Source organism: Crinia signifera, chromosome 4 (assembly GCF_055691185.1).
Source record: "Crinia signifera chromosome 4, ASM5569118v1, whole genome shotgun sequence".
Taxonomy (NCBI): domain Eukaryota; kingdom Metazoa; phylum Chordata; class Amphibia; order Anura; family Myobatrachidae; genus Crinia; species Crinia signifera.
Window position 1 is genome coordinate 124601488 of NC_139220.1, and position 12401 is coordinate 124613888.

Sequence of the window (12401 nt, forward strand, 5' to 3'; positions counted from 1 at the left end):
TATTTTTGAACAGGCTCCAGCATGTACTGAGGCCCTTGTTCTTCTTCACTCTCTGACAAAATCCTTCTTGGATGGACAAACCCATGTGCACTGCAGGTGAGGCAGGTGTTACTGGACTTGCGCAGAGAGAATTACAGTATGTACTGTACAGTAGATTTGGGTGTGTCATTTTGCACTGCCTCGCCTGCTGTGCACATGGGTTTGTCCATCTACTGTGGGGAGGATTTTGTCAGAGAGTGAAGCAGAGTAAGGGCATCAGTTCCTGCTGGAGCCTGTTCAAAAATACCCCTGCTTGCACGATACAGCCTCTTTATTTTGTCCTTTTTTTTTTTGACATTTGCAGCTCCAGAAAGCCTCCCTGCCGCCACCCAGGAGGAGAGGGCCACCTCTGCCCCCACCCAGCTGGAGGAGGAGTCTCTGAGCGCGGTTGGTAAGTATTGTACAGTATAACACCAGGGCTCTCACCATCTGTACCGGAAAAGTATTTTTGAACAGGCTCCAGCATGTACTGAGGCCCTTGTTCTTCTTCACTCTCTGACAAAATCCTTCTTGGATGGACAAACCCATGTGCACTGCAGGTGAGGCAGGTGTTACTGGACTTGCGCAGAGAGAATTACAGTATGTACTGTACAGTAGATTTGGGTGTGTCATTTTGCACTGCCTCGCCTGCTGTGCACATGGGTTTGTCCATCTACTGTGGGGAGGATTTTGTCAGAGAGTGAAGCAGAGTAAGGGCATCAGTTCCTGCTGGAGCCTGTTCAAAAATACCCCTGCTTGCACGATACAGCCTCTTTATTTTGTCCTTTTTTTTTTTGACATTTGCAGCTCCAGAAAGCCTCCCTGCCGCCACCCAGGAGGAGAGGGCCACCTCTGCCCCCACCCAGCTGGAGGAGGAGTCTCTGAGCGCGGTTGGTAAGTATTGTACAGTATAACACCAGGGCTCTCACCATCTGTACCGGAAAAGTATTTTTGAACAGGCTCCAGCATGTACTGAGGCCCTTGTTCTTCTTCACTCTCTGACAAAATCCTTCTTGGATGGACAAACCCATGTGCACTGCAGGTGAGGCAGGTGTTACTGGACTTGCGCAGAGAGAATTACAGTATGTACTGTACAGTAGATTTGGGTGTGTCATTTTGCACTGCCTCGCCTGCTGTGCACATGGGTTTGTCCATCTACTGTGGGGAGGATTTTGTCAGAGAGTGAAGCAGAGTAAGGGCATCAGTTCCTGCTGGAGCCTGTTCAAAAATACCCCTGCTTGCACGATACAGCCTCTTTATTTTGTCCTTTTTTTTTTGACATTTGCAGCTCCAGAAAGCCTCCCTGCCGCCACCCAGGAGGAGAGGGCCACCTCTGCCCCCACCCAGCTGGAGGAGGAGTCTCTGAGCGCGGTTGGTAAGTATTGTACAGTATAACACCAGGGCTCTCACCATCTGTACCGGAAAAGTATTTTTGAACAGGCTCCAGCATGTACTGAGGCCCTTGTTCTTCTTCACTCTCTGACAAAATCCTTCTTGGATGGACAAACCCATGTGCACTGCAGGTGAGGCAGGTGTTACTGGACTTGCGCAGAGAGAATTACAGTATGTACTGTACAGTAGATTTGGGTGTGTCATTTTGCACTGCCTCGCCTGCTGTGCACATGGGTTTGTCCATCTACTGTGGGGAGGATTTTGTCAGAGAGTGAAGCAGAGTAAGGGCATCAGTTCCTGCTGGAGCCTGTTCAAAAATACCCCTGCTTGCACGATACAGCCTCTTTATTTTGTCCTTTTTTTTTTTGACATTTGCAGCTCCAGAAAGCCTCCCTGCCGCCACCCAGGAGGAGAGGGCCACCTCTGCCCCCACCCAGCTGGAGGAGGAGTCTCTGAGCGCGGTTGGTAAGTATTGTACAGTATAACACCAGGGCTCTCACCATCTGTACCGGAAAAGTATTTTTGAACAGGCTCCAGCATGTACTGAGGCCCTTGTTCTTCTTCACTCTCTGACAAAATCCTTCTTGGATGGACAAACCCATGTGCACTGCAGGTGAGGCAGGTGTTACTGGACTTGCGCAGAGAGAATTACAGTATGTACTGTACAGTAGATTTGGGTGTGTCATTTTGCACTGCCTCGCCTGCTGTGCACATGGGTTTGTCCATCTACTGTGGGGAGGATTTTGTCAGAGAGTGAAGCAGAGTAAGGGCATCAGTTCCTGCTGGAGCCTGTTCAAAAATACCCCTGCTTGCACGATACAGCCTCTTTATTTTGTCCTTTTTTTTTTTGACATTTGCAGCTCCAGAAAGCCTCCCTGCCGCCACCCAGGAGGAGAGGGCCACCTCTGCCCCCACCCAGCTGGAGGAGGAGTCTCTGAGCGCGGTTGGTAAGTATTGTACAGTATAACACCAGGGCTCTCACCATCTGTACCGGAAAAGTATTTTTGAACAGGCTCCAGCATGTACTGAGGCCCTTGTTCTTCTTCACTCTCTGACAAAATCCTTCTTGGATGGACAAACCCATGTGCACTGCAGGTGAGGCAGGTGTTACTGGACTTGCGCAGAGAGAATTACAGTATGTACTGTACAGTAGATTTGGGTGTGTCATTTTGCACTGCCTCGCCTGCTGTGCACATGGGTTTGTCCATCTACTGTGGGGAGGATTTTGTCAGAGAGTGAAGCAGAGTAAGGGCATCAGTTCCTGCTGGAGCCTGTTCAAAAATACCCCTGCTTGCACGATACAGCCTCTTTATTTTGTCCTTTTTTTTTTGACATTTGCAGCTCCAGAAAGCCTCCCTGCCGCCACCCAGGAGGAGAGGGCCACCTCTGCCCCCACCCAGCTGGAGGAGGAGTCTCTGAGCGCGGTTGGTAAGTATTGTACAGTATAACACCAGGGCTCTCACCATCTGTACCGGAAAAGTATTTTTGAACAGGCTCCAGCATGTACTGAGGCCCTTGTTCTTCTTCACTCTCTGACAAAATCCTTCTTGGATGGACAAACCCATGTGCACTGCAGGTGAGGCAGGTGTTACTGGACTTGCGCAGAGAGAATTACAGTATGTACTGTACAGTAGATTTGGGTGTGTCATTTTGCACTGCCTCGCCTGCTGTGCACATGGGTTTGTCCATCTACTGTGGGGAGGATTTTGTCAGAGAGTGAAGCAGAGTAAGGGCATCAGTTCCTGCTGGAGCCTGTTCAAAAATACCCCTGCTTGCACGATACAGCCTCTTTATTTTGTCCTTTTTTTTTTGACATTTGCAGCTCCAGAAAGCCTCCCTGCCGCCACCCAGGAGGAGAGGGCCACCTCTGCCCCCACCCAGCTGGAGGAGGAGTCTCTGAGCGCGGTTGGTAAGTATTGTACAGTATAACACCAGGGCTCTCACCATCTGTACCGGAAAAGTATTTTTGAACAGGCTCCAGCATGTACTGAGGCCCTTGTTCTTCTTCACTCTCTGACAAAATCCTTCTTGGATGGACAAACCCATGTGCACTGCAGGTGAGGCAGGTGTTACTGGACTTGCGCAGAGAGAATTACAGTATGTACTGTACAGTAGATTTGGGTGTGTCATTTTGCACTGCCTCGCCTGCTGTGCACATGGGTTTGTCCATCTACTGTGGGGAGGATTTTGTCAGAGAGTGAAGCAGAGTAAGGGCATCAGTTCCTGCTGGAGCCTGTTCAAAAATACCCCTGCTTGCACGATACAGCCTCTTTATTTTGTCCTTTTTTTTTTGACATTTGCAGCTCCAGAAAGCCTCCCTGCCGCCACCCAGGAGGAGAGGGCCACCTCTGCCCCCACCCAGCTGGAGGAGGAGTCTCTGAGCGCGGTTGGTAAGTATTGTACAGTATAACACCAGGGCTCTCACCATCTGTACCGGAAAAGTATTTTTGAACAGGCTCCAGCATGTACTGAGGCCCTTGTTCTTCTTCACTCTCTGACAAAATCCTTCTTGGATGGACAAACCCATGTGCACTGCAGGTGAGGCAGGTGTTACTGGACTTGCGCAGAGAGAATTACAGTATGTACTGTACAGTAGATTTGGGTGTGTCATTTTGCACTGCCTCGCCTGCTGTGCACATGGGTTTGTCCATCTACTGTGGGGAGGATTTTGTCAGAGAGTGAAGCAGAGTAAGGGCATCAGTTCCTGCTGGAGCCTGTTCAAAAATACCCCTGCTTGCACGATACAGCCTCTTTATTTTGTCCTTTTTTTTTTTGACATTTGCAGCTCCAGAAAGCCTCCCTGCCGCCACCCAGGAGGAGAGGGCCACCTCTGCCCCCACCCAGCTGGAGGAGGAGTCTCTGAGCCCAGACAGCTCTGATAGTGGTAATCATTGTTATGGTCACTATTTTCTACTATTATTTAACTGTATACTGTATGACGATACTTGATACGTACTCCATCTTTTACACACAGGACGCCTGGTGATTGATACCAGTGAGGAGGAGGAGGAGCAGGAGTTGCCCAGTGCAGATGGTAAGTACAGTATTGTACTGTACAACAGCACACCGCATGTACCGGATATTACAGTAATTGTGGGCCCAACATGTGTACTTAATCACATCTGTGGGCCCACCATGTGAACCCTCTAATACTGTACAGTACTGTACATACTGTACAGCAGGGGTGGCCAAACCTTTCCTCAAGATCTACAGTACCAACAGTTCATGTTTTTCAGGCAACCCGTGGATCTGTATAGTAGGAATGAATGCAGCAGGTTTGAAAATGTGACAGTTACTGTACTGTAGTAATGACTGCAGCTGTGCTCCAGCTTGGTGATATGGAAAACCTGGACCGTTGGTAGATCTTGAGGACCGGTTTGTCCGCCCCTGCTGTACAGCAAAGTACAGTACAGTACTTGTGGTGCCCACATGTGTGCCATATACTGTACTGCACAGTACTGTAACTGTGGGTCCACCTTGTGCAACGGAAAATACTGTATAGTACAGTACAGTATCTGTGGGACCGACATGTGTACTGTGTAACACCTGCTTCACTCTCTGGCAAAATCCTTCTTACTGTAGATGGACAAACCCATGTGCTCATCAGGGGCCAGATTCTATAAGCTTCAAAAGAGATAAGTTTCACAGTGATAAACAGCCAGCCAATCAGCTCCTGCCTGTTATTTTTCAAACACAGTCTGTGACATGGCAGGTAGGAGCTGATTGGCTGGCTGTTTATCACTGTGAAACTTATCACTTTTAAAGCTTATAGAATCTGGCCCCTGGTGAGGCAGTGTTACTATACAGTACTTGTGCAGTTAGATTTGGGTGTGTCATTTTGCACTGCCTCCCCTGCAGTGCACATGGGTTTGTCCATCTACTGTAGGAGGCAGAATAAGGGCATCAGTTCCTGCTGGAGCCTGTTGAAAAACACCCCTGCTTGAGATTATACTGTACAGTGTCTTTACAGTATTTCGTCTTTTTTGTACATTTGCAGCATCTGAAAGCTTCCCCCCCCACCTCGAGGAGAGGGCCACCCTCGCCGCCACCCTGCCGGAGCCTAGTCCAAGCGCGGTCGGTAAGTACAGTATTGTACAGTAGGTACTGTACAGTACTGGTGTAATGCTGTATCTGCACGCCCGATATTATTGTACGATTGTACTGTATGCCTTAATTTAAGGCATACAGTACAATCCGATTCAATGTGATTATCGCATCACATGCGCCCAAATTGTATGCGATGCGATTTTCCATACGATTCAACATACAGTAGAATTGTATGGGAAAAAGGGTCCATGTCATTGTGTGTACCTTATACGGTACCTACTGTACTGTATCTGGGGTCCAACCATGTGGCACATCTGGATGCCTCAGCCAAAATAGATTTTGGTGACCATAACACTGTACAGTAAATTACAATATGTTGCAAACTAACCTCTTTTTCTGTTCTTTTCTGCAGTCCCACCCATACACATGACCCTCCGCCCCCGCCCCCGCAGACCAACCGAACCATCCCACCCCAGGCCAGTGGCAGCTGGTAAGTACTGTACAGTACTGTACATTACTCTGATTTCATCTGGGACAGAGACAGCATGGAGTCACTGAAAAAGGGGCTACTGTACATGGATTATACTGTCCATACGACTTCCCCTCTCCTCCCAGCATGGCGACTAGGGTGGCCAATCCCGGGGCATTTTTTCAATCCCATGATTCGCTCCCCATTAAAAAAAAAAAAAAACTCCCCGGCATCAGTTCCTGCTGGAGCCTGTTGAAAAACACCCCTGCTTGAGATTATACTGTACAGTGTCTTTATTTCGTCTTTTTTGTACATTTGCAGCATCTGAAAGCTTCCCCCCCCACCTCGAGGAGAGGGCCACCCTCGCCGCCACCCTGCTGGAGCCTAGTCCAAGCGCGGTCGGTAAGTACAGTATTGTAGGTACTGTACAGTACTGGTGTAATGCTGTATCTGCACGCCCGATATTATTGTACGATTGTACTGTATGCCTTAATTTAAGGCATACAGTACAATCCGATTCAATGTGATTATCGCATCACATGCGCCCAAATTGTATGCGATGCGATTTTCCATACGATTCAACATACAGTAGAATTGTATGGGAAAAAGGGTCCATGTCATTGTGTGTACCTTATACGGTACCTACTGTACTGTATCTGGGGTCCAACCATGTGGCACATCTGGATGCCTCAGCCAAAATAGATTTTGGTGACCATAACACTGTACAGTAAATTACAATATGTTGCAAACTAACCTCTTTTTCTGTTCTTTTCTGCAGTCCCACCCATACACATGACCCTCCGCCCCCGCCCCCGCAGACCAACCGAACCATCCCACCCCAGGCCAGTGGCAGCTGGTAAGTACTGTACAGTACTGTACATTACTCTGATTTCATCTGGGACAGAGACAGCATGGAGTCACTGAAAAAGGGGCTACTGTACATGGATTATACTGTCCATACGACTTCCCCTCTCCTCCCAGCATGGCGACTAGGGTGGCCAATCCCGGGGCATTTTTTCAATCCCATGATTCGCTCCCCATTAAAAAAAAAAAAAAACTCCCCGGCCGCCCCGCATATCTACTGTACTTACTGTACTGTACATTGCGGTGCGGCCGGGGAGCCTGTCGGGGGGGGCGGGCGGGCTGTGGCGGTGAGCGGTGGGCGTCGGGAGGGATGTCCGGCGTCCTGCGGGGGGCGGGGGCGGCGTCCTTGGCTCTGCGCAGCGTGACCTCTGCAAACAAACCTACAGTTTTTCACTGTACTGTACTTTGCATTTTCACAGACAACCGTGAGAGGCTGCGGCTTCTCTGGCCACTTTTCCATAGGATGATTCGGTTTGTCTGCAGATCTGTGGCAAACAGCCATCCTCTCCCCGAGGACCCAGTATCCAGAGGTAAATCATATTGCACTGTACTGTAGGTACAGTAGTAACTGGAATGCTGATTTTTGTGACCTCTAGATTTTAGTGACCTTAAATTTAGGCAGACACGATAATCTCGTCGATCACATCACATCCGAAAAAATCGCATGTGATGCAACCAACGCGATCGTCCCTATTTTTACATAGGATGCAATGTTAAAATGGACTGAGTCCATTTTAACATACAGTACGTAGAATTTTATCGGAAAAAAGGGACCTGTTCATTTCCCTACTATCGAACTACGCACGGAGTTGGATATATGTACTGTACTGTAAACCTGGCCAAGCCCGAAGCGTGGCGCCCCACGATAGAGCGTGGAATACTGTACTTTTTAACGAATCCGCGTGTGCTCGCCACGCTTCGGGTTTACAGTACAGTATATCCAACTCCATGTGTACTGTAATTGGATAGTAGGGAAATGAAAAGGTCCCTTTTTCCCCTACAGTATGTTTCTATACTGTACTGTAGTTACAGTACAGTACTGTACTGTATGTTTCTTAAAGTACAGTAGTTTTTTGCTTACTGTATCGTACAGTAATACTACAGTATCCTTTTTATTCCCCAACAGAAAACTTCCATCGCACCATGGCCAACATAGAAGCCATCATGCACCAGCTCGTGGACCATGCTTTTACGGTGACCTTCCAACGGCTGTAATTTTTTATTTTTAATTTACAGTATGCTGTACATAAAAGGGTTTACTGTATGTTCACTACTGTAGTATTGTCTCTTTATTGACAGCACATGTGCGACAAGGGATATACTGTACAGTACAGTAGTCCAATCAGTGGGGAAAAGGTTACAAGGTGAGGAAGACACAATTTTTTTTTTTTGGAATTTTTTATTTTTTTGGGTTGGAGGGATGGAGGGGGTTACCATTACTTTGGAACACTGACACACACAGAGGTACTGAACAGTAAGCCTGCTGAAGGAAAATATTGGATGCAGTGGGGAAAAAGGTAACCACGACACAGAACAAGAAAAACCATGTTAACAAAACACACAACTTTTTTTTTTGCTTTTTGGAATTTTGTATTTTTTGGGTTTTTTTTCCCTTTTTTGGAGGGATGGAGGGGGTTACCATTACTTTGGAACACTGACACACACCGAGGTAAGCCTGCTGAAGGAAAATATTGGATGCAGTGGGGAAAAAGGTAACCACGACACAGAACAAGAAAAACCATGTTAACAAAACACACAACTTTTTTTTTGCTTTTTGGAATTTTGTATTTTTTTGGTTTTTTTTCCCTTTTTTGGAGGGATGGAGGGGGTTACCATTACTTTGGAACACTGACACACACCGAGGTACTATACAGTAAGCCTGCTGAAGGAAAATATCGGACGCAGTGGGGAAAAAGGTAACCACGACACAGAACGATGAAAACCATGATAACAAAACACACAACTTTTTTTTTGCTTTTTGGAATTTTGTATTTTTTTTGTTTTTTTTTTTCCTTTTTTTGGAGGGATGGAGGGGGTTACCATTACTTTGGAACACTGACACACACAGGTACTGTACAGTAAGCCTGCTGAAGGAAAATATTGGATGCAGTGGGGAAAAAGGTAACCACGACACAGAACAAGAAAAACCATGTTAACAAAACACACAACTTTTTTTTTGCTTTTTGGAATTTTGTATTTTTTGGGGTTTTTTTTCCCTTTTTTGGAGGGATGGAGGGGGTTACCATTACTTTGGAACACTGACACACACCGAGGTAAGCCTGCTGAAGGAAAATATTGGATGCAGTGGGGAAAAAGGTAACCACGACACAGAACAAGAAAAACCATGTTAACAAAACACACAACTTTTTTTTTGCTTTTTGGAATTTTGTATTTTTTTGGTTTTTTTTCCCTTTTTTGGAGGGATGGAGGGGGTTACCATTACTTTGGAACACTGACACACACCGAGGTACTATACAGTAAGCCTGCTGAAGGAAAATATCAGACGCAGTGGGGAAAAAGGTAACCACGACACAGAACGATGAAAACCATGATAACAAAACACACAACTATTTTTTTTGCTTTTTGGAATTTTGTATTTTTTGGGGGGTTTTTTTTCCTTTTTTTGGAGGGATGGAGGGGGTTACCATTACTTTGGAACACTTACACACACAGAGGTACTGTACAGTAAGCCTGCTGAAGGAAAATATCAGACGCAGTGGGGAAAAAGGTAACCACGACACAGAACGATGAAAACCATGATAACAAAACACACAACTATTTTTTTTGCTTTTTGGAATTTTGTATTTTTTTGGGGGTTTTTTTTCCTTTTTTTGGAGGGATGGAGGGGGTTACCATTACTTTGGAACACTGACACACACAGAGGTACTGTACAGTAAGCCTGCTGAAGGAAAATATTGGATGCAGTGGGGAAAAAGGTAACCACGACACAGAACAAGAAAAACCATGTTAGCAAAACACACAACTTTTTTTTTGCTTTTTGGAATTTTGTACAGGTATTTTTTTTTATTTTTTTATTATTATTATTAATTTTTGTTTTGGGTAATTTTTTTTTTTAGATTTACAGTACTGTCTTTGGGGTGGGGTGTAGGAACAGCAGCACACACACTCGGAAAACTGACCGGTGAAGAGAAACACTTTGCAACTTTTTTATTATTATTATTATTATTATTTTTTTTTTTTTTTTTTTTTTAATGATATCATGTTTTGTTGTTATTCCTGTATACAGTAGTAATGTATATTTGTACTGTACAGTATGTTTTGTTTTACTGTAGGTTTACTTTTGAAGGAACTGAGACAAACTCACGGAAAATTCAGTATTCGGTTAAAAGTACAGTACAGTAACACCACTGCTTCATCACCGAGTTGTGCACAAGGGAGGGCAAACTGTTGGCAACGGTGGTAACGGTTGCCTTACATGATCGAGGCGTCTCCATGCTGTTCTCCTCTTCATTCGTAGTAGTCCGTTGATGGTATTGATGATGGAAGTTCTATGGTGCTTCTGAAGTACAATCCGTTTGCCACATCTTCTCATGATGTCTTTTCTTACATTTTTTGGCAGTGCAGATTTCCCATTCTTCCCATTGTAATTCACATGGTTTGCCCATGACAAATAAAGGTCATGTGGCACATGTTCTTGAAAAATAAATTGTGCATATCTGTTCAGTTGTTCATGTGCCTTTCCATAAAGCAGGTCGTCCGTTGCATCTGTGATGTCGCACAGTGGAATATTGGGCAGAACAGGTCCACAGTCTGTCTCGTTGTCTGGCTCTGCAGGGGTGCTGCACTGAGTGGGTGCTCGAGGAAGCTGCAGAGTCACTTCACCAAAGTCCAGCACTTGGTGTGCTGTAGAAGGCAGTTCTACGTGTCTATTCACGACTATTGTGGTGTCCACTTCACTGGGTGCATTCACTTCGCCGCCAAAATCCACTTCACAGAGTGCACCCAGTTCGCTGAATGTAGACACTTCGCCCGGGCCATCCAATCCACCGAGTGCACCCAGTTCGCCAAATGAATTCACTTCACCCGGTTCATCCAATTCGCAGAGTGCATCTATTCTGCCAGGTCCATCTTCAATTCGACACATCTGCACAGCTACTTCATGGGTTTGTGGTGTTGCTTTTTTCACTGTGTTAACGATGATGTCTTCCATTGCGCAGATGATCCGGTCATTCACTGATGTTGTGATGGTGTGAGTCGCTGATTCGATGAGGGTATTGACTGATGTCATGATGGTATTACTTACCGATTTGATGAGGTCTTCTTTCACTGATTCAATGAGGACCTCCTTCATTGATTCAACGGTGTTCTTCAATGTATCTTTTAATACAGCATTTTCGATCTCCAGCCGATGTACCTTTTCTTGAAGCTCCTGTGCACCATGGTCGTCTTGCAGGTTGTCCATCAATTCTTTTGTTCCTGAAAGATTTCCAAAATCCAGCTTTCTTCTTGGTGAAGAATGTCCTTCTAGACCTGGGGTCGAAACAAAATCCAAAACAACAAACTCCTCATTTGGATCAATACTTACTGCCTGTACCAGTGTTTGATCAATGCTGACCACTGGTACAGGTACATCTTTAGCCAACACAGTCTCCTTGTATGAAGGACCAGCTTCAATATCTGTAATAGAGAAAGGGACATTGTTATCGTTACCTACAATCTGCTCTAAAACACCATTCTTTGCCTTGGCATTTTTCCTTGGCTTTACTGTGACTGGAATGTTCTCTTTTTTGGCAGTAGTCTTCTTTGCCTTTTTGGGTGCACACTGTGGAACCATTGCAGCCAAGGCCAATTGTCTCTTGTTGGAACGTGCACTGCGTTTTCCATAGAATGTTGCACTTGATACATTCATTGTTGTTTGTCTACAATAAAATAATTACACATGAAATTGTGTTCCACTATCCAGTAAAGCAGTTTTACAGTAGCACAATAATGTCCAGTAGATTACAGTACAGTACATGACTGTACAGTACTGTATGTACTGTACTGTCATGGCCGTAACTACTGTACCATACAGTAGGTGCAAGGGGTGCAGCTGCTATGGGGCCCAGAGCTGCAGGGGGGCCATCTTTACTGTTTAAGTAATATGTTAATAGAGTTACACAAAATGGCCGCCAAATGTCTAGGGGCCTCGTGGAAGCGGGGGGGAGGGAACACTGGGAGAGGTTTGGGAAAAGTTGGAAGCACGGCTGCACGTAGAAAAGACGGGGAAAGCAGGACCGAGCAACGGGGAGCGGATACCGTCGTCTCATTAGCTCGAGCGTCCCATTAGCTCGAGCGTCCCAGGCTCCGGGGAGGAGGGGTCGGTGTGCTATACGGGCAAGCGTCGGTCGCTCGATATACCGCCAAACGCCTAGGGGCCTCGTGGAAGCGGGGGGGAGGGAACACTGGGAGAGGTTTGGGAAAGGTTGGAAGCACAGAGAAAGGACGGGGAAACCAGGGCCGTGCGACGGGGAGCGGGCATACAGTAGCCCCGGGGAGGAGGGGCAGCGTCGCTCGAGAGCGCTCGAGGCAGTTTCGCTCGGAGGCAGGGTTACACAAAATGGCCGCCACATGTCTACGGGCCTCGTGGAAGCGGGGGGGAGGGAACACT

General features: G+C 46.4%; 1 long non-coding RNA gene across 1 annotated transcript; it reads left to right on the top strand.

Annotated features, from left to right (window-relative positions):
• The first annotated feature begins 4249 nt into the window (after positions 1 to 4249).
• Positions 4250 to 5947, top strand: LOC146072413 (uncharacterized). Its single transcript, XR_014473113.1, has 3 exons — positions 4250 to 4294; positions 5408 to 5488; positions 5870 to 5947. It is a non-coding gene; the product is annotated as an uncharacterized LOC146072413 (long non-coding RNA).
• The last annotated feature ends 6454 nt before the right edge of the window (positions 5948 to 12401 follow it).